Source organism: Balaenoptera physalus (genome assembly GCF_965194825.1).
Source record: "Balaenoptera physalus genome assembly, chromosome: 8".
NCBI classification, from domain to species: Eukaryota; Metazoa; Chordata; class Mammalia; order Artiodactyla; family Balaenopteridae; genus Balaenoptera; species Balaenoptera physalus.
In genome coordinates, this window is record NC_138887.1 from 25,441,282 (window position 1) to 25,464,299 (window position 23,018).

A 23,018-nucleotide genomic window follows, 5' to 3' on the forward strand; every position below is an offset into this window, starting at 1 on the left:
ACAGAATTTCTAAAACTGTATTCTACTACATGAAAGTATAGCAGACAAAAGGTTTAATCAAATATCTAGAAGACAGTAAGTGGACTGAAGCATGCCAACAGACAGAGCAGGCAGTGGAAATCCATTGTACAGTTCTGACAGAGGAAGTGAAGAGGAGGGAGTCCAGATTTGAACATGGAAATGTCATGAATTACTGAGCACTAGGCACTTGACACCCCCTTCCCAAACTTCTGCATGGAGAACAGCCTGCTGCTAGCAAGTATGCAATAAAACCTCCAACAGAGTATAGTGCTCTAAATAACTTAACAGAATTCTACTGAGAAGTAAAAGAGCAAGTATGTTTATTGGCATCCCACACAAATCTCTTCTAATCCTGGAATTTAAGGCACACATAGCATAAAAGCCAGGTCCCTGATCTACCCTTAAAAGAATCAGTCAACATAGTCTATGCATATATAAAATGTGCCCCTTCCTCTTTCCTATTAATTATGAATTAATAACCAAGATTTTAGTCATATTATCATTATGAGCCGATAATCAGGTATTTGAAAGTAAAAGACCAAAATAAAAAGTAAAGACTACAATAAAGGAAACTAAGTTAATTTCCACAACTTAAGAGAACATTAAAAAATTGTTTGCTGTCCTTAAAGACATTCACTAAAATATTGCATCCATGAAAAATAATCATATGTTGTGTGAAAGCAACAACTAAAAAATAGAAAAACTACTGGAAATAAAATGTACAACTGATGAACATAAATCCTGTATTAAATTTGGAAAACAAAGTAAATAAAATCTCCCTGAATGTAGATCAAAAGAATGTAGAGTAGAAAAATTATAAAAGAAAAATCTAAGATATAAATGATTAATCTAAATGTCCCAACGTCTGACTAAATGTAGTTCAGATTGAGTCTAAATTAGAGAAGACAGACGTGGTGGGAATAGAGGAAATTATGAAAGAAAAAACATACACTAGGGACAAATGTTCAGATCGAATATTCCCATGGAGGGCTGATGCAGATGAATCAAAAAAGATCTAAGAATAATGAAAAGATATTAGAGGTCTGTGTGTGTGTGTGTGTGTGTGTGTGTGTGTGTGTGTGTGTGTGTGTGAAGGAGAGAGAGCAAGAATGAGAGAGATCAATTTGAGGATATACTTTGGCAAAATAATGGTTTCACGAAGAATGTTAAGAAACTGGTTCTAGAAAAGTGTTACTAGAAATAAAGGCAAGTCCTAAGGCGACAGCCATACAGCATGCCTAGAGAGTGTAAAAAATTAATAAACAGAAACCTTAACTAAATAGAGTAGGGAGACCAGAAGTGCGAGCTCTCACACCTGGCTACAATAGCAGAGCCCAGTAGGAAGAAGAAAGACTCCTTTCCTGGCAACAACTCAGCCAATGAAAAGCCCTGGACTCTTTGTTTATGGACAGCCCTCCCAACTTCCTTTCCCCCTCTATAAAAGAGTTCTCCATTTTTCTGGGGACTTGCACGTGATTCACCACGTTTGCACACCACAAATTACAATTCTCTGCTAAACCCATTTTGCTGGAGAAATAATTGGCAGCCTACTTGTTTTAGGTCAACAAGAGCAATCTGTCCAAATTGGAACAGAAGGAAGGAAGGCTCTTGGAGGATATTTCCAGGAAAAAAAAGAAAATTGAAAACAAAGACAACGTGACTACAAATTTAAAATAAATTGAGGATATGAAAAGGCAATGGCAGAGACTTCCCTCGTGGTGCAGTGGTTAAGAATCCTCCTGCCAATGCACGGGACACAGGTTGGAGCCTTGGTTCGGGAAGATCCCACATGCCACAGAGCAACTAAGGCCATGTGCCACAACTACTGAGCCTGTGCTCTACAGCCTGCGGGCCACAACTACTGAGCCCGTGTGCCACAACTACTGAAGCCTGCGTTCTTAGAGCCCATGCTCCACAACAAGAGAAGCCACCGCAATGAGAAGCCCATGCACCGCAACAAAGAGTAGTTCCCACTCACTGCAACTAGAGAAAGCCCGCGCTCAGCAACAAAGACCCAACCAACGCAGCCAAAAATAAATAAATAAATAAATTTATATATTAAAAAAAAGAGGGCAATGGCAATATTCCACGTGAGAAATAAGCATGGTAGTAGAGGAAATGAGAAAATATTACATTTTGGCTATATTTTAAAGGTAGAGTTGATAGGATTTGGTGGAAGACACGTGTTCTATGTGAAAGAAAGAACAGGGTCAAGTGTAAGTCCAAAAATCCTTTACTTTAAGAGCCTGAGGGAATAAAAGTGGCCCTTTGAAACTTAACAGTCAATTAAATCTGTACAAAAATGTGTGGTCTAAATATGTGGACATAAATGCAAGTTAGAGCCAAAAATCTGTGACTTCAAGAAGAATAAAATGAGGGAATAAATGGAGTGATTGAGATTAAAGATACTAGGGATTAAGTGAGATAAGCAAATGCTTCTTCCTTTTCCTCCCCCAATAAGTCAGAAGCTCCAAGAAAAAAGAAACTAACAACAAAACAGTATACTATATTCATGACCCAAACATAAAACTAACCAAAATGTGGCATTAGTTTGAATAATTCATTCATTTATCCATTCCTTAACAATGAGTTATTAATATGTATCAGGCACTGTTAGATACCTGGAAGAAACAACAGTAAACAAAACAGATATGTCTCTTCTAAGCTTTTATTAAATGGAGGAGGTAGAAAATAAACTAATAAGAAACAGATAATATGTTAGTTAAAGGTCCCTTGCAGAAATCTAATGCATGATTGGAACACAGAGAGCGATAAAGAATATAATTTTTAAAATGATGGTCAAGAAAGGATTCCTTGAGGACGTAACATTTAAGCAGAAACATGAGTTAAGTAGGGAGACAGTAGCCTAGATCTGTAGGGAAAAAGTCGTTTCAGAAAGTGCAAAGGTCCTGATGCAGGACCATGTCCTAATATGAAGGCAACAAAGATGGTTGGAAGCTAGTGAATGAGAGGAAGTGTGAAAAGACAAAAGACTGGAGGAAAAACTATTTTCTTCTAAATTAGATGAGAAGTTCATGGAGAGTTCCAGACAGGGGAGTGCTATGATCTCATGTACGTTTAAAAAAATTAGTCCGGTTGTGATGGGGAGAAGATTATGAGATGGTGGCAAGAGCAGATGCAGGAGACAAATTAGGAAGTGATGGCAGTAATCCAGATGAGAGATGGGGATGGCAGTGGAGGTGTTGAAAAGAGATTAGACTGGGGTTATATTTTGAAGGTAGAGCTGATAATATTTACTTGAAGATTGGATGTGCAATGTGATAAGAAGAGCAGGGTCAAGTATAGCTCCAAAAATTTCACTTTAACCATTTAGTAAATGGTGCTGGCATTTATTGAGATGAGGAAGAATAGGGTAGGTCTTGCAATTGCACACCTTTGCTGTCAACATCATTTGCTCTGCTACTGATTTCCAGAGTACACTTGGAAAAGCATAAAAATGATTTTGACTCATAAGTCTAAGCTGTATCCATCTTGTTCCTCATGATCATGCATATAGAAGGTTAGTCCTGCTGCTTCATTGTTGAGGGGAGAAATGGAAATAAGCATACTTGGGGAAAGAAACCCCTATTACTATTTCAAAATATGATCATACAACCGGTATGTATAAATACAGGTATATGTGTATAAATGTAGATATTACATACACATTCTTGTTAAAGTATCTATGAAGCACTTATAAAAATTGACTATAAAATTGTATCATAGTTTGAAATCTCCAGAAACAGAACATGAGACAGAAATTTGGATGCCTGTGATTTATCGAGGCGAGGCAGAGCTTTTCAAGGAGGAAAAACCCCTATACTCAACGCTTCTAACTAATATTGGACAGAAGGTTCCTCAAGGCAGACAGAGGACCAAGCTCTGCCTCGGTTGCCCCTCCCTGCCCTGCACCCTGGTAACCCTCTCCAGGCAGTAAACTGAGGCTATTGCAGAGCTCACCTTGTTTGTTTTCCTTGTTTTCCCTGTTGCCAGTCCTCCATGGCATTTCTACATGTTTTGTGACAGTTTTTGTCCTGGACTGTCTTTTCAAGGATGTTTGTATAACATCAAGAGATAGTTTTCCCTCTGGGGCAGAGGCGAGAGATCTGACCAAGATAATAAATACAATGTCTTCCTCTAGGGCATGGGTTGGCCAGGCTTGCTAGCTCAAGGTACTTTTCCTGTAATGCACCCCCAGTGGGTATACAGATAACACTTGTGGGAATTGAACTTTGGAAAATCAGCTCTAAGTTGTTACCATTGCTGCAAGAATCAAACTGTCCAGATCCATTTTTGGCTCACTGTCTTCCTTTCTGTGGCAAATCAACCTAGCAGCTACCACCATGCCACTGTTTAGGAACTGCTTGACTATGTGACATCTCCTCTCTCAGGTGTCACCTTCCTGTACTGTCTGATGTCAAAAGTCTGAAAATTATTGTTTAATATATTTTGCACTGATTTTCAATTCTTTCAAGTGTGAGAGTAAATCCAGTTCCTGTTACTTCACAGTAGTCAGAATCAGAAGTTCCCTATGATGATTTTTTCAAACAAAAACTAATAATAATAAAAAGAGATACTTGGCAAATATATTCAAGGTAAGTCAGAAAAAACACAAATTCACAAAATTAGAAATGAGAAAGCTTTGTAACATGTTCAAAGAAGACTAAGTATTATAGGATAATAAAAGAAGATTAAGTATTATAGGATAATACTTATGACAGATACCATTTCTTGGCTGACCTAAGATATATTCTCAAACTTTTGCTCTTAGACCCTAGGGTAGTCCCTGTGACAATAAGTGGTAAGTGGAAGTTTGCTTGGCTAGGGCTCCCAGGGAAAATTTTTTCTGGCAAAACTGATGGTCCCATCCATTGTTTTTTCTCTTCTCTCATTTTCCTGCCTGGTAAATGGATAATGCCTGTACCATGAGAATAAACCATGCTTGACAAAGATGGAAGAGCAGAAAAATAGAAAGAATCCAGATCCTTGATGACATTCTTTAGCAACTGCATCATTACTGCACCCCTCACTTCAAGATTTTTATTTATCTATTTGTATATTTTAGAAAAACAAATCTTTAAGCTAGTGGTATTTAGATTTTCTGTTATTTGCAGCCAAGTGCCTTCCTTGTAATAACTATAAAGTATCTGATATGTTGCCATTTTTGCAAGCTCACAAGTTATGCTGACACAGTTTCATAGAAGCTGGCAGGAGACACAAGACACCTGAGTTAGAGACAAAGGATAGTTGATTACTCACAGCAACATCAGAAGCTAGAGAATCATCATTTTCTTATGTTTATTTCCCAAGCTGCAACTCCCACAAGTGTTAGGATAACGGTCTCACCATACAGGGGGTTGTGTTACAAGAGAGAAAACCTCAATCTTCTATAATAGGCTGCAAGCAAACCTGCTCAACTTTTGCCCAGAGACATCTTTATTATACTGGGCAGCAAAAAAAAAAAAAAAAAAAAAAAAAATCTGTCCTCTGCTCTAAAATGATCTCTATCTTCCAAACCTGTTTGTTAAGTCTAAGAAAAAGAAAACCTCACAACACACGTAGAAACATTGTGAAGAATTGGCAGTTAATGCCTCTTCTCACAAGATGTGCACAACCATGAGATCAACAGAGAATTATTTTTCAAAATTTGTAACTGGTGTGATTTAGAATTTTGTCCTCTTTATTCAGTGCTTTGAAATTTTTGAAATGGCTAAATCTATCTGAGAAAAATATATACATTTAAATAAGTTCAAACCTGAAATTATTGGAAAAAAAGACTAATAGAGGAAATTGAAAACAGTTATTGAAAAATTATCCACCCTTTTCTTTTTCTTTCTTTCCCACTCCCTTCCCTTCCCTTCCCAGATAACTGGATCCCAAGTCTATTAGATGTGGCGGGGAAAAGTAGGTGTCTATAGTGTACTGGGAGGGGAATGAGCCTGAAGTGGGGTATCAACCCAAGCAGTTGTAGGCGTCACTCACTGTGGGAAGTCAGAACCCAAGCATGGGGAGAAGGATAATACTTCATGGGACTGTGGCCTGAAGTGTCAGATCTTGAGCAAAATAAGGACAGCAACTGCACAGGAGGGTGGCCTAATAGAAAGTACGGTGTCACAACCCAAGTGAGGTGTGGAGGACAATGACACACTGGGCCCCAACAGGTGGTGCTGGCATTCACTCTGGGGAAATGGGGAGGCCACTGTGAAGAGTTAGATCAAAAAAGGAAGAGGGACGCTTCTGTGTGAAAGAGGGGTGATAGGGAAATTTTGAGATAGGTCATAAACAGGGGGTTCGTCAAATAAGTAAATATGTCAAGCAGTGTGAGAGCTGGATTCCTCAATCTCGTAGAAGGGACTTAGGGGTATGGACAGGGAGAAAACAAAAATGAAGCTTGTGGTGTTGAATTGAAACTGCACGTGTTAGTGTGAACTAAGAGTTTCCAATATAGAGATATAGACAGATAAAGCAATAAATACAGAGCACATTGTGTGTGTGTATGTATGCATGCATCTATACACACATACATGCATATACTCCCTAGCTCTGTTCTCTATCTGGAATCAGTGACATTTCAATAACATAAGCAAACCTAGAGCTCAGACACTGGCTTCCCAAAACCATCTCCACTAAAAGTAACCAGGTCTCTTGGAAGAAATGGTAATATCATGCCTGGAGCAAGGAAATTACATGATGAATCTGGAATATCTTATGCCAGAGACTGGGCATTGCTCAAAGAATAACGGGGACATGTGAAGAGGACACAAGAGCTGGCTTGAAATGGCTCCCACTCGTCTCATCAGAAAGAACACGAACAACCCAATAGTGCTAGTAATGGATTATAAGCCATAGAATAAAATGAGAAACAATGAATCCATATAAAAAAAATCAATTTAATAAATACATAGAAAACATATTTACATAGCCTTAAATTACCTCCACACAAAATACCTACTAATTTCAAAAAGAGAAGAGTAACCTGACGGTGGACAAACCCGACAGATATCAGCTTATCAAGGGGTCAAAGTGAACCACCAACAGTGATGGGAATAATTGAAATCATGTGTCACCTGAAAGGATGCAAAGAGGATGCAGCCACTTCTGTCACAGTCCTGCCAAAGATCCATGCATGAATTCAATCATGAGGAACCACCAGACAAATCCGGATTGGGAGGCATTCCACAAAATAACTGCAAACTATAGCAATGCCAAGGTCACCAAAGTCAAGTAAAGATTGAGTAATTCTTCCAGACTGAAGAAAACTAAAGAGAGATGAAAGCTAAGTGCAGCCAGTAGTTATAAACTGAATCATTTTGCAAGAAAGACATTTTTGAAACAAGTAGTGAAACTTGAATGGTATCTGAGAATTAGATGGAAAAATGTATCAGTGTTAATTTGTATAGGGGGAAGTCTTTATTTATGGGAATTACACAATATGGTATCTGACGGTGATATGATATCAGTCTGGCAAACTAAACCATTCATTAAAAAAATCTTACTCTTCTAGTCAGAGAGAGAAAGATAAATATCTTATGATATCACTTATACGTGGAATTTAAAATATGATACAAATGCACTTATTTATGAAACAGACTCACAGACATAGAAAACAAATTTATGGTTACTAAAGGAGTGGGGGGGGGGATAAATTAGGAGTTTGGGATTAACAGATACACACTACTATATAAAAAACAAATAACAAGGACCTATTATATAGCACAGGGAACTATATTCAATATTCTGTAATAACCTGTAATGGAAAGGAATCTGAAAAAGAATATATATATAAAAAACTGAATCACTTTGTTGTACACCAGAAACTAACACAACATTGTAAATCAACTATACTTAACAGAAAAATCTACTCTTCTGTAAATTTTGTGATTATCTCACAACAAAGATATTAAAAACAGAAAAAATACATCGACTCAAAAAATTCTTAAAATGATTCTGAAACCACGGAGTTTGATTCCAAAATTTCAAAATATATTATTTCATTATTTCATATTTTATTGGAATATATAATATAATCTTCACACTATTAACTGGTGCAGAATCTAGGAAAAGAGGAAGAACAGTTCAATTTGGTTTATGAAGTTAACAGCATTCTGACACTCAAATGCCAAAATATAGTATATATGACTAGACAGCAATCTCTACGTAATACAAAATCCTAAGTAAAATATCACCATTCCAAATTCCAGACTAAATCATGAGCAATTAGGGTCAAGACTAGGAATAGAAGGTCTGTATAATATGTAATAATGAAAAATATAGGCACTGAGGTAAAATAACGTGGCCTGAATCCTTGGGCTGCCGCTTACTACCTGGGTGAACTTGGATAGGTTCCCAAACCTCTTTAAGCCTCAGTTTCTTCCTTAATAACCTAGTTCATACTGTGGTGGGAAATAATTGAAATATGCATATATATATATATATATTATATAATATATATATACACACTAGCTAATTATTATTAAAAGTAGAAGATACATCAGTAACTACCTAATCAGAAAAAATTAAGGGACTTCCTTGGTGGTCCAGTGGTAAAGAATCTGCCTTACAATGCAGGGGATGCGGGTTTGATCCCTGGTCAGGTAACTAAGATCCCACATGCCGCGGAGCAACTAAGCCTGTGTGCCACAACTACTGAGCTCACGTGCCTCATCTAGAGAGCCCGCATGCCACAGCTACGGAGCCCACACGCCCTGGAGCCTGTGCACCACCACTAGAGAAGAGAAAAACCCTCACGCCACAACTAGAGAGAAGCCCACGCACCACAAGGAAAAGCCTGTGTGCCACAACAAAAGATCCCGCATGCCTCAACAAAGATCCCGTGTGCCGCAAGTAAGACCCGACGCAGCCATAAATAAATAATAAATAAATCTTTAAAAAAAAAAAAAAAGAAAAAATTAAGAGTAGCTTCCTTTGCTTCTAAGAAAACATTTAATAAAGTATAATACCTAATATAACTACTCCAGGACAGAATACACACACACACACACACACACACACACAGACACCCCTCAAGCAATAAAATTTTTCTTTAATAAAATAAAGAATATCAATCTATATTAGCCACCTATTGCTACATAGTAAATTACCTCAAAATTTAGCAGCTTAAGACAACAATAAACTTTTATATATCTCTCAATTTCTGTGGATCCAGAATTCAGAAGAGACAGGAATGGGCAGTTCTGCCTCAGAGTCTCTTATGATATGGTAGTCAAGATATTGGTTGAGGTTGTAGTCATCTGAAAGCTTAAGTGGGGTTCAAATTTCTGTCTCCCTTGTTGCCAAAACGTCATAGCTAGCCAGATGAGACTAGCTGCTGGAGAAAGCCATAGTTTTGTCTATGTGAGCCTCTCTTTAGGGCTGTTTGAGAGACCTCATGACATAGTACCTGGCTCTCTTTTGAGTGAGCAATCCAAGAGAGCAAAGCTAAAGCTACAATGTCTTTTATTAACTAGCCTTAGATGTCATTCCATCATGTTCACAGTATTCACACAGAACAGACCATTCATGGTGGGAAAGGATTACACAAGGATATGAACACCAAGAATGAAGGACTGGAAGCCACCTTGGAGGCTGGCTATCACACTATCTGAAACCAATAATCAATACCTCATCTATGATGAAACCTAGAGTGGACCACTTTTGGTTGACTAAACGGTCCTCCCATGAACTTCCTTTTTCAGTGACATCCATGATCCACACATGAAATGGTGCACCAGATACCTCCTGCTTACCAGCAATGACTCAAGGCCATGACCACATTTATTTGGTCACATGACTCAGACTAGGCCAGGCAGTATCTGCTTCCTGTAAATTTGCCTTGGCACAAGAAGTTCCCTATGTAAACCTGGCTATCTTCTTGAAAAGAGGTATTCTAAACTCAGATATAGTAGCCAGCAGTCATTTTGCAGCATAAGAGAAAAATGAAGCTCTGTACAAAGAGAAACCGATGAGAACTGGAGAGAGAATACATCCTGTGGTGGTTATTGATTAGTTGCCCATGGAATATCTATTTTCTCTTTTTAAATTATCAGCACATCTACGTCTCCTGTAGGTGGTATGAGAGATGCTTCTATCACTCCTGTCTTGTGGAGTAAACCACAAAACCAAGGCAGGACTGATCATCGCATTCCATCTTCTAGACATGACGATGGCCTGGAACCTTGTGAGCATAGTGAGCATTTGGTCTTAAGGAATCTCAGATATTTAAAGACACTTGCTCTTTCCTGAAGGAATGAGAAGGCAGGTAGCCTTGGGATGCATTGGCTGCCATATTGGAATCAGGCTCAGGATCAAGCTGGCACTGAGAAAGGCAGAGGGAAGAGGCAGGAAAAAACTTGACCCTTGTTAATATATTTGAAAAATTATGGTCAGCTTTATATGAAGCCTCACCTACCTCTAGACTTCTCAGTTATATAAGCTAATAAAGTATATTTTATTTTTTGAATGCTAGAGACATCTTTATTTTGCAATTATCAGAATGTAAGAACACTTTTTTTTTTTCCTCAAAGATTTGCTGGGAGGCAACAATGATAATTCCCAGATCTCTGGAAGTAGCCTAATGTGAGAGTATTTTTAAATCTGGCAGTATTTTCACATTTCTTTTATTTACAGAGCTTCTTTCTCTCTAATAGTTTAGCAGAGAAGTTAGGCCTCTAATTATGCAGGCTTCACTCACAATGGGGATACTTTTCATATGATCATCAACCTAACAAAAAATTTAGTTCTTTCTTCTGGCTTTCATAATACAATTTGAATTTGTGTCCATGTTGCACATAATATGGTTTTTCGGTATTCTATGTGCTTTTATTCTCCTCAAACTTTTAATTAAAAAATTTTTCAAGTCCTCAGAAATGTCAAAAGGATATTACAGAGAACATCCCTAAATACTTTACCTAGATGATTGATCAGTTGTCACTATTTTGCCACGTTTTCTCTCTTTCTCTTCTCCCCTTGTGTATGTTTGTGTATGTATGTATGTGTGTGTGTGCGTGTGTGTGTGTACAGATACACGTATATCCATAGGCACACACAGATTTTATTTTGGTTATCAAATGCTGGGATTGTACACCCCAAAACTTAGAGCTTAAAACACAGCTGACTATTACCTTTCATGGTTCTGTGGGTTGACTGGGCTCAGCTGGGTGATTTTTGTTTGGGGTCTTTCATGAGGCTGATGTCAGTTGACGGTTTCAGTTAACTGAACCCTCAAGATGGTCCATTCACATGTCTACCATGCATTGACTAAAGCAGTCTCCTGTATTAACTATATTTTCTTTTTCTCTGTGTTCTTTTCCCTCCCACAGTATTGTTAATTTATCAAGAAAAAGTGTTCCTTAGCCCAGATACTCACAGTTCATAGTTTCAAGGTTCAGGAACACAGGTCAGTGACAAACTTCCATGGAACGCAACCCAAATAAATTCTTTACATTCAGAATCACTTTGTACTCTGAAAGATACCTGCCTTCCTCATCTCCTCAAAATCTTTATGGAATCATAATTTCTGTAGAAATCTACATATGCCTTCTTTCTTGGTTCAGCCACAGCAAATTTATAGAAAGCTGCAACCCCCAGGGTTACAACGAATGCTCCAACAATATGGTGGCCAGAAGGCCACGCATCTGAGGTTTCATCAAAGAATTGGAAGCCGTGGTAGTTACTCTCCTCAACAACAACGTCCTTCCAGACTGATGGAAAAATAGACCATTTTCTGTATTCTTGATATGCTGGCCTCTGAGGCCTTGTTGCCTAGAGAGAGACTGCCACACCCAGCGCTGGCTATTTCTCACAGATAGCAAATGACGTGCAAGGGAGCATGCCCTTTGTATGCAACTAACCAATCAAAAGCCCATATTCTTTACTACCTCCTCTATCTGGCTCTTACACTATAGGGGGCAGTCTTTCCTCTGGTCTAGTTATCCCAGCACCAGGTACCAGACCAGTAAAGACAGCCCCTACATCCCAGAGCCTGCTGAAATTATTCACACTAGCCAGTCCTAAAACTTCTTACCTTGTTGGCCTTGCCTTTCCTATGGAGATCAAGATAAAGATTCCTACTCCATACTTTCCCCACTCCTTCTGCCTCCTGACCCACCCTAGCGGATCCCTGCAGGGCCCTATGTCGTACTATGTGTCCTTTCCTCTTGACAATTGTGAGCAACAAACAATCCTTTCAAAAGTAGTTGTCTCTTCAACTGTTGGTCTCACCATAGCTGAAAATTAACCAAACCTACATTTAAAAACATCTCTTAGGTTTCCCATAGCATGGTGAGTGTCCAGAGGATGTAAACTCCACTAGTCTCTTAATGCTTGGGCCCAGAAACTGGCACTGTACCACTCCTGCCATATTCTATTGGCCAGAGCAGTGACAGAGTCTGCCTACACTCAAGGAGAGGGTAACTGAACCTGACCCCTTACTGGAATGAACATCAAAGAGTTGTGGCCATCATTAGTCTGCCATAGTCCATCTTATGTCTACAAATTATTTACATCTCTTCCATATGTAAAATGTACTTAGCACCTTCACCATCCCAAGAACCCAAAATGTACCAACAATTACAGCATTAGCCTAGGATCCTGTCATCTAATTCAGCTCCAGGTGCAGGTGAAGCTACATGGATGATATTTATTGAGCATGATTGCTTTCAATATGAAGACCTATAAACTAAAGAGAGAATTTACCCGCTGTCCACAGACCCAACCTAAAATGGTGAAGCTGAGATACAATAATCACAATTGACATTCCCACTGAAAGGGAAGGGAGAGTGGGAAACAGGGTCATAGTAGTTACTCATCCACAGCAATCCTGAAAGCCAGCTGAGCACTTGTCTCAACTGATTACGATCTAGTCCTATTCCCTGGAAATGATTCTATGAAACCCCTGCATCCATCATCTAGACTCCTGGTTCTACTGGCTGAGTCATCTTGCCATTTTGATAAGAAATAGCCTGTACTTGCAAATGAATAGATTTCAGGGTTTTCTACTTGCCTTTGGAAGGTTCAGCAACCAAAGGCCTCTTTTCACTTCGTGCTGTCTTTGTCTCATACTTTCCTATGAATCATAATGGGATTCACTCTATTATCTAAAAGTCACACCCACAGATCTCTTCAGGAAAGCCTCTCTCTATTTCATACCCAAAGTGAAGCTTCCGTGGGACAGTGCCTTTAAGGTTCCCGGAAGTCTACTGTTTAATTGAGAAAGACTGCAAGGAAACTTTTTCAGAATCTTAGAAAGTTTTTTGCTTAAGTGAAAGTTAATTAGCTCTTTCTGTCTTACAGAAACAGAAGGTCCTCCAGGGGTACCCTGGATTGATCTTTGCCCTGAAGTCATGTCTTATGTTGTGAATTTTTTCTGGGAAAGCCTGGGGATATGAAACAGCTTTATTTTTAAATCCAGGAAGTCCTAGCTCCTTTATATTATTTTATAAATTCCCCAAAACCAAACAGACTCTTTGTTAGTTCATCTCTTTCTTCTTTTATTTTACCATAGAGAGTATATTAGTTTCCTTTAACTGCATAACAAATTGCCACCAACCGGGTGGCTTAAAATAACAGGAATTTATTCTTTCACAGTTCTGGAGGCTATGAGTACAAAATCAAGTGTTGGTAGGGGGCCATGCTCACTCAGAAGATTCTAGAGGAGAGCCTGTTCCATTCCTTTCTCTTTGCTACTGGTGTTGCCAGCAATCCATGGTGTTCCTTAGCCTATAAACACATCACTCCAATATTTGCCTCTATTTTAACATGGGATTTTACCTGTGTGTCCATGTGTTTATGTCTCTTCTCTTCTTATAAGGATACCAGTCACATTGGACTAGGGCCCACCCTAATAACCTCACTTAACTTGATTACATTTGCAAATATCTTACTTCCAGATAAGGTCAAATTCACTAACTTGGGGTTAGCACTTTAAATATCTTTTGGGGGTGGGATGCTCTTCAACCTATAGCAGGCAGCTAGAAACAGCCAGTTGCCACTTTCTCAATTCCTCCTGGAAACCTTCGCAGCCAGATTGACAAACTCAATCAGGTACACTTTCTATTTTTTTTTTTTTTTTAATTGCAGGTGCCAGTATTACCAAACTTTCCTTTACTCTACAACAAGGACTCCTTTCTTTCCATCTCACACTAATATTTTCAAACCCTTACTAACAGTCTCCTCTAGGCTCTTCCAACTTGGACCACTCATTCCCAAAGTCAATGCCACATGTTTAGTGCTTTTTGATACAGCAGTCAGTCTCTTTCTCTCTCCCCTCCCCCATACACTCACAGGTGCGCATGCACACATGCACACACACATTTATACAGTAAGACTAATTTTCAGACATCATGGCACTACACATCATCTCTCAGTACTTTGACAAATGTCTCCTAAGAATTGGACTGTTCTCTCTTATTACCACAATACAATTATTTAATTCAAGAAATTTAACTTTGATACAATCTGTTTACTTAATATATGCTTTTGTAAACTAAAATTATGAAGGAAAGAAGAGTATCTTATATCAGTATGCAAATGAGAGCAGTTCTATCTAGCAAGGCTCTGAATGAACTGATTTGGCTTCTGGGGCTTTATAATTCTTCTAACTCTAAGTGTCTAAGTGATTACCTATTGTTGATTATATCACTTCATTAAAAATGCTAAATAAAATGCCATTTATTAACTTCAGTTTTTAAATATTTATTCGGCATGTCAAAACTCCAATTTTCCATGTAATAACTTTGAAATGAGACTATTAATCTATATGCTGGTTAAGTCACTGCAGATTTCTCCTGTAAGGAGATTAGCAAAGATTATATCTAGTTTTGTTTGTTTCACATTATTTTCTTGCAATGAGTGGATGATGAAAAAACTGAATTATATATGCACATTCAATTTAAGAAACATGACATATAGCATTTTATAAACATTTTACCACATAATTTTAAAAATTTAGTTGTATCCCATATCAAGAAAACCTTCTCAAAGAAAACAAAGTGTGTCCAGATGACGAAGGTACCACAAGGGTTAATATTTATCCTTTATTTCTTCATAATTTCATTGAATCCACATAAAGGAAACAGTCAATATATTAATGAAAGTCACTGTAAAATTGAAAGACTCAAATAACACTAATATTTTTATAAAAACTTTAAATCATAAAGAGCCATGATAAAGCACTACCTTTTTGATGCAGATAAAGTATTTTTTAATTCATTTTTTCCTTAAAATGACTTTTTTTATCAAGTCACAATGGAGCAAGCATTACAGGTAGAAACAAATAAATATATATATTCCTACATTAATTTGGCCCAAAATTTTGGGAGCATTTCGGGCACACTGAATTCATTAGTAACACGCTTCCACACAGCAAAATCATTTTAGGTTATAGTTTCAAAGCTTACTTTCTTTCAAGTCTAGGGCCTGAGGTTTTATATTAATTGTCAGAATGGACAAAAGCAAATCGGGGGGAATATACGACACATAGAAAGAAGAGAATTAACATGGAATTTGCAATATCCATATAGAAGGGTATCGCTGCACGATATCTAATCATTAGTCTACTCTGTCTTAAACGAAGCAGGAATAATACTGAAGGTTATTAATCATTCAATTTTCACAGCAGTGCACCAGCATGAATTTATTTAGCACAGCCACTTACACTGTTTTGACACATTAGAAAAAAAAGTGTTTTGTCTAATTGGCCTTCAAACTCCCACTTCCACCAGGATGTTGTGTTAATCTATTATTATTTCACATGATATGTGCTACGTGGCACAGAGAGAACACAGCCTGGTTTCAGATATGCTAACGAAGTTCCATTGTGTCATTTGTGTATTCCCTTTAATCACTCTCCTCTCCTTCTACAGAGATTTTAAAAGGATACATCTTCAAAGAAGGTGAAGAAAGACACTGCATCTACAGTAGCATTTCCTACAGAAAGCCACTTGGAACCTCACTGTCTGAACAGTTGATACAGTTTTGAAGGCTAATGAGAGGCACAAGCGCCCGGTGGCATGAGTGTCACAAATACCTTTCTTTCTTCATTTGCTTGATTATCTGCAAGTAAGTAGCCTTATGAGAGTCTATGACTGAGAATTGTTCACTACCCAGATTCTCTCAAAAGTCAAGTAAAGTGATTTCACAGGAAAATAATCTAAGAAACATGGTACTCATTCCATTTATGACCACATCACAGCCTTCATTAATATATAAACAGACGCTTTTATCGAGACTCGTTAGAAGAAAGATCCCACTGAAAAGCACTTTCTGGGTTTCCAGGACTATTTCATGTTTCTCTTTTCTTTTCAAATGTCTTCCTCACTGCTTCCTTAATCTTACTATCTCACCTTAGACTTGTGAAATAAGAAGCAGTCACTGAGGAACTCTGAATTCCTCCCACAAGTAAGAACCTACCTACATCTGTACACAGTCACACTATCTTCTCTGTTGCTGTGGATGAAGGCTCCCTCCCTTTATCAAAGATGAACTTTTAACTTCTCTGCTTGAGCTCTGGATGCCATCGTCTCTCACCTCAGCAACTTCGTGCCCATTACTATTCTCCTTCTTATATAATTGGTTTCTTCCTATCTACTGGATATTTCTACCAGCAGGCAAACATGCTTGAGTACCACTTAAAATAAATAATCCCCTTTGTTCCACATCCTTTCCAGCTACCTCACAGTTTCTCTCTTCACAACAAAACATCTTGAAAGAGATGCCCAGGATTTCTGTCTCCACATTATTTATCAACATTTATTACTGGCATTTTTGCCCTTCTTGCTTCTTCTATTTCTGCTTTTTTTTTTTTTTTGCTGACAAATTTCAAAACAAATCTCAGACATCATATCTTTTTGCTCATACTTTCCCATACCTCTGAGATAAAGTCATTTCTAAATAAATACACTATTAATACTACACCTAACAAAATAATAGTAATCCTAAATGATCTAGTACCCCATTAATGCTCAATTTTTCCTAGTTGTATTAAAAACAGTGTTCCTTTACCCTTTAAAACTGCTGTTTTTTGTTGAAGCAATTGTATCACATATACCATGGACCTTGGCTAATTACATTTTCTTGATATCACTAAACATATCCTTGTATCCCTCATAGTTCCTGTGAGATGACATAGAGATTTAATTAGATTAAGGTTTGATTTTTGTTGTTGTTGTTTAAGTGTTAATATTGGCTGTGCTGGTAACACTGCCCATCTCAAAAAATAAAGTCAGTTTTTTTCCCCAGTTCTCCACTTCTATAAAATTTATTTTTTGAGCTTTTAATGGTGCCACTTCCCCCATCTCCTACATCATGTTCAACAGGTATCTTCTCTGCTATTTCAGACTGAAAGCTGTTAGAAGGAAAAGCCCTCAACCTTCTGCCAGTGGATTAGTAAACGTGCCCATATAAACACTTGGGCATTTGTTTCTGTTAAAGTTGGAAGTGATGTCATTTTTCCTACCTGAGAGTCTTCTGCCCCTTCTCAGGGAAATTGCTACATTGACCTCTCTCTTCTAGTTCAACTTCTTTTTTTCTGCTTTTATTCCATTAGCATTTAAAAATGCTCCCATTTAAAAAATAATGAAAGAACTCTCTTTTAGTCCCCTAACCCTCTCTGGCTATCTTTTTCATCCTGATTCATAACAAAACACTTTGAAGGAGTTTTCTACACTCATAATGAATTCTTTCTTATCTCCCACCCACTTCTCAACCCATTGCAATCTGGCTTTTTCCCATCAACAATTCCATTGAAATTGCAGTTGCCAAGGAAATCAACAATTTCCACATCACTAAATCAGATGACCATTTCTTAGTTCTTATGTTGATTTAGTGTCTAGAAATATTTGGCTGTCTTGATGACTTTTTTTTTAAGTGAATTTTTTAAAAAATTCATTTTATTTATTTTACTTTGGGCTGCATTGGGTCTTTGTTGCTGTGCGCAGGCTTTCTCTAGTTGGGCAAGCGGGGGCTACTCTTCGTTGTGGTGCATGGGCTCACTGTGGTGGCTTCTCTTGCTGCAGAGCACGGGCTCTAGGCGTGTGGGCTTCAATAGTTGTGGCTTGCGGGCTCTAGAGCGCAGGCTCAGTAGTTGTGGTGCACGGCCTTAGTTGCGCGACATGTGGGATCTTCCCAGACTAGGGCTCAAACCCATGTCCCCTGCATTGGCAAGCGGATTCCTAACCACTGTGCCACCAGGGGAGCCCATGACTCTTTTCTTGAAAACTGTCTCTATTTTGTTAAAAGCTAAGGTGATCTTGGCATACCTAGAAAGGCAGCAAATAAAATCCGGCACTCTCAGCTACTTAGGAACCACCCTAAGATGGATGATTTTACTAACTGCCATTTCTCTTGGTGGGACACAGGTACCACAGGGGATTTATTCAATAAATTGATACTTCTGGAATATGGTGTGATCATATGTCCAAGACTTGTTCTGCCTCTATCTTTTATAATTTCAGCCATTGCTATAAAGAACCCTCACTAATTCCTAATGCCCATTTCCTTCATAGAGTTTTAATCAGATATTTAACTAACTAGGAGGAGAGTCAGTTTTAAAGGAATTATACTCTTTTTATTTTATTTTATTCAGGGTATACAAGATTTCACATTTTCCTTCTGTAAAAGCAAGCTAATTAGAATGGTGAATGGAGTTTGGAAATAGAATTCCTGACCACCATATATAAGGAATGTTTTTTTAGTTGATAAGACAGTATAAAAAAAACTTGAGCCCCAAGGAATTAATTAAAAGTGGATTATAATAATGAATACCAGGGCTGGAAAGGTCTTGTTGGACAAATCATTTTTAAATTATAATAATTAGCTAAATTCCAATAATTCTACTATATGTATTACAGCATCCTTATTCTCGTTTGTAAGGAGAATATTTTCTAGTCAAACTCATTAATTTATTTTAAAAAATTACTGAACAAAACTTTTCAATAATGATACTTTATGATTTCTTTTTTTTATAAATGTACTCTAAAGAAACAGTACTAATATCAAGAAATAACACAATTTCAATTGGATTTTTGACAATGATTTATCGTTCTTGTTAAGTCTGTTGGATGACCACTTTGGTTTCAGCCCCATAGCAGTACAGAGAATTTACCTCTATAGTCAAAGTAGATGTCACTGTCTAGATTTTATGTCATGTATAACATGACAACACACATGATAATACATTGATACTAGAGAAAAGTTGAATTATTTAATATTACCTGGTAGTTATCATAGAAAATTTGGCTAAAAGTCAAGATAAGTATAATTTATGATATATGGTGACATCAATTCTGCTGAATTTGTGCATAAATTAACAAAATATCTGATTGTTATCTGGCAGCACTTTCTACTGAATTTTTATTAAATTGGTTCAAAATTAAGATAAATTTTTGGATCAGTTATTTCACAATTGGGAAAATTATTATTATTCCACAGTAAATGATATAGCTGAATATGCTATTAAATTCTATTCCTTGAAATAAATACAGATATATCTATACCATTATGAAAAACTGAAAAAGATACAGTGATTACATAAGGTGTACATAATATATAACCTGTAAATTCAGACCAAGGACTCTGGAAGTCCAAGGATCTGAGGGCTTTAAAATGTAAAGCTGCTCCATGTAAAATGCAAAATGTAAACCTTACTGTATCAATGTAGAGTAATTATAATTTGATTATTTTTAATAGGAAAAAATTCAACCACATACAAAGCTAGTAGGAAGGTTAAAAGACAAGAGTAATAAAATCATCTATATCCATAATAAGTAGTTAAGGGACAAACAAAACAAAAAGATGTAAAATATGTCAAAAACAGTAAACATGGTGGGTGGGTAAAAATGCAGGGTTGTTAAACTGTGTTTAAACTTAAGAGAGCAGCAACTTAAAATAATTACACACACATATATGAATCACACAGTAACCACAAATAAAAAATCTGCAATGGATATGCACACAAAAAAGAGAAAAAAATTCAAACATAACACCAAAGATAGTCATCAAAATGCAAGGGAAGAGAGCAAAAGAGGAAGAAAGGAACCACAAAAACAACCTCCAAACAATGAAGAAAATGGCAATAAGTACATATCTATCAGTAATTACTTTAAATGTAAATGGACTAAACACTCCAGTCAAAAGACATAGAGTGCCTGAGTGGATACAAAAACAAGACCCATATATATGCTGCCTACAAGAGACTCACTTCAGATTTAAAGAGAAACCTAGACCGAAATGAGGGGATGGAAAAATATATTCCATGCAGATGGAAATGAAAAGAAAGCCAAGGCAGCAATACCTATATCAGACAAAATAGACTTTAAAACAAAGACTGTAGTAAGAGACAAAGAAGGACAGTACAAAATGATCAAGGGATCAACCCAAAGAGAGATAACAATTGTAAATATTTATGTACCCACCATAAGAGCGCCTAAATACATAAGGCAAATATTAACAGCACAAAGGAAGAAACTGACAGAAACACAATAGCAGTAGGGGACTTTAACACCCCACTTACATCAATGCGCAGATCATCTGGACAGAAAATCAATAAAGAAACACTGACCTTAAATGAAACATTAGACTAAATTGACTTAATACATATATATAGAACATTCCATTCAAAAGCAGCAGAACATACATTCATTTCAAGTGCACATGGAACATTCTTCAGGACTGATCACATGCTAGGCCACAAAACAAATCTCAGAAAATTTAAGAAGACTGAAATCATACCAAGCATCTGTTCTGACCACAATGCTATGAGACAAGAAATCAACTACAAGAAAAAAACTGCAAAACCCACAAACATGTGTAGGCTCAACAACATGCTACTAAACAACAAATGGATAACTGAAGAAATCAAAGAAGAAATTTAAAAATACCTGGAGACAAATGAAAATGGAAACACAATAATCCAAAATCTATGGGATGCAGCGAAAACAGTTCTAAGAGGGAAGTTTAAAACAATATACCCCTATCTCAGGAAACAAGAAAAAACTCAAACAACTGAACCTTACAGCTAAAGGAACTAGAAAGAGAAGAACAAACAAAACCCAAAGTGACTAGAAGGAAGGAAATCATAAAGAGTAGACCAGAACTAAATGAAACAGAAGCTTTAAAAAAAAAAAAGAGAGCAAGAAAATGTCAGGTAAACTAAGAGCTGGTTCTTTCAAAATATATATTTTTTAAATTGATAAACCTTTAGCCAAACTCATCAAGAAAAAAAAGAGGCCTCAAATCAACTCAGAAATAAAAAAGAAGTTAAAACTGACACCAAAGGAATACAAAGGATCAAACAGATTACTATGAACAACTATATGCCATATGGTCATATGTGTGTGGCCAACAGAAAGATGAAAAGATGCTCAACATCGCTAATCATCAGGGAAATGCACAGTCATAATTAGACATTTCCTCACACCTGTCAGAATGGCTATTATCAAAAGACAACAAATAACAAGTGTGGGAAGAAAAGGGAGCCCTCGTGCACCGTTGGTGGGAATGTGAATTGGTACAGCCATTGTGGAAAACAGTATGGAGAGTCTTCAAAAAATTAAAAATAAAACTATCATATGATCCAGCAATTCTACTCCTTGGTATTTATCTGATGAAAATGAAAACACTAATTGGAAAAGATATATGCAGCCCTACGTTCACTGCAGTAGTATTTACAATAGCCAAGATATGGAAGCATATCTACTGTATTGCACATACTGTTCTAAGCAATGGCATCTTATACTGAATTGACCTCAACATTAAACTCTTTGCATATATCTGAAAATGTAAAATAAACAAAATATATGAATAAATTATATTTACCATCTATATTTCATTTTTCTTGCATAATTGAGGAGTTTTTTGACATAAGATTGATTTGTCAGTGGTTCTGTGAAATAAATGCCTAAATTCTTTCTTTTCATGGTACTTTACTCAAGAAGACATGGGTGGTGGCCTTTGGCAGCTTCTGCTCCCCGTTATTCAATGCCCCTCTGCTATGAACAGGATATGGTATTTTTTCTGTGTTTCAATAGAAGTCCTGGGATTTATTGTGATTTGACTATGTAGGCCAGATACCCACCCTAATTAATCTCAAGGACAAGTGGAATATGATGGTGTTTAGGATAGAGAAGTAGAGTTCACTCCTTCGAGAAACATTTGAACTGTTTCAAAGTGTTTCCCAGAGAAAAAATCAGGATACAGTTACTAAAGATAGGAGATGTATAACGAGTAGCTGAAAAACTATTAATGTTCATTCAGAGTGACTCTAAATCACTTGACCTCTTTGCTTCTTTTCAAAAGAAGGATTTAGAAACCTCCTAATAAGCGAGAACTTGTTTTGCCTTTTAGTGTCACTCAGAGTAATTAAAATGTATCCCCCAAGGAAATTACTGTCCTATGGTTTGTTTATTCCATTACTTCTATAGTAAGTAACCTTGACTTAATTATTACCTTTACTTTATTACTGATATACCCCTTTTAAAGAATACTGATACTTTCGTTAGTTTTTCAGTGGTGTTAAGTCATACCCATTTTGTTGGTTTTTCAATGGTATTTTTATGTTTCACTAGAACACACTTGACTTATAAATAAAATTATGGCAGTCAAAAAGCCTTAGTTCTGAGATAGAGTTTAGAGTACAACTATTTAAGTGACCTCTTTTCTAGGTGTAGTAACTCAAACCCATATAGGCTAAATAGTTGCTTAATTTCATTTAATGGGCAAAATAGGAGTAAAACACATTTTTTTTCCTATCGTAGTACACTTCCATAATCTCTGAACAGGTGACAATTCTCATACATATTTCTGGTTAAATTTTTTTCTTTTGCTAAATTTATTTATGTTAATTCATAATATTCTTGCATCTTGAGGTGGAGGGTGGGAATAGATTAAATACAAATAAAACAAAAGCAGCAGGAAGTGGAAGGAAAGGGAAGCCCTTGCATGAGTCTAACAAAAGGTCCAGTGTTTGAAATTTTAAAGTGAACTACATGTCACATGAGCGAGAG

General features: G+C 36.9%; 1 long non-coding RNA gene across 1 annotated transcript in view; it reads left to right on the forward strand.

Moving 5' to 3' along the window:
- The window catches only part of LOC309666299, a 157,711-nt gene that overhangs the window by 39,646 nt on the left and 95,047 nt on the right, over positions 1–23,018 (forward strand). Inside the window, exon 2 of the long non-coding RNA XR_014267023.1 lies at positions 15,882–16,077. This is a non-coding gene — a long non-coding RNA (uncharacterized lncRNA). The remainder of the gene's footprint in view (positions 1–15,881; positions 16,078–23,018) is intronic.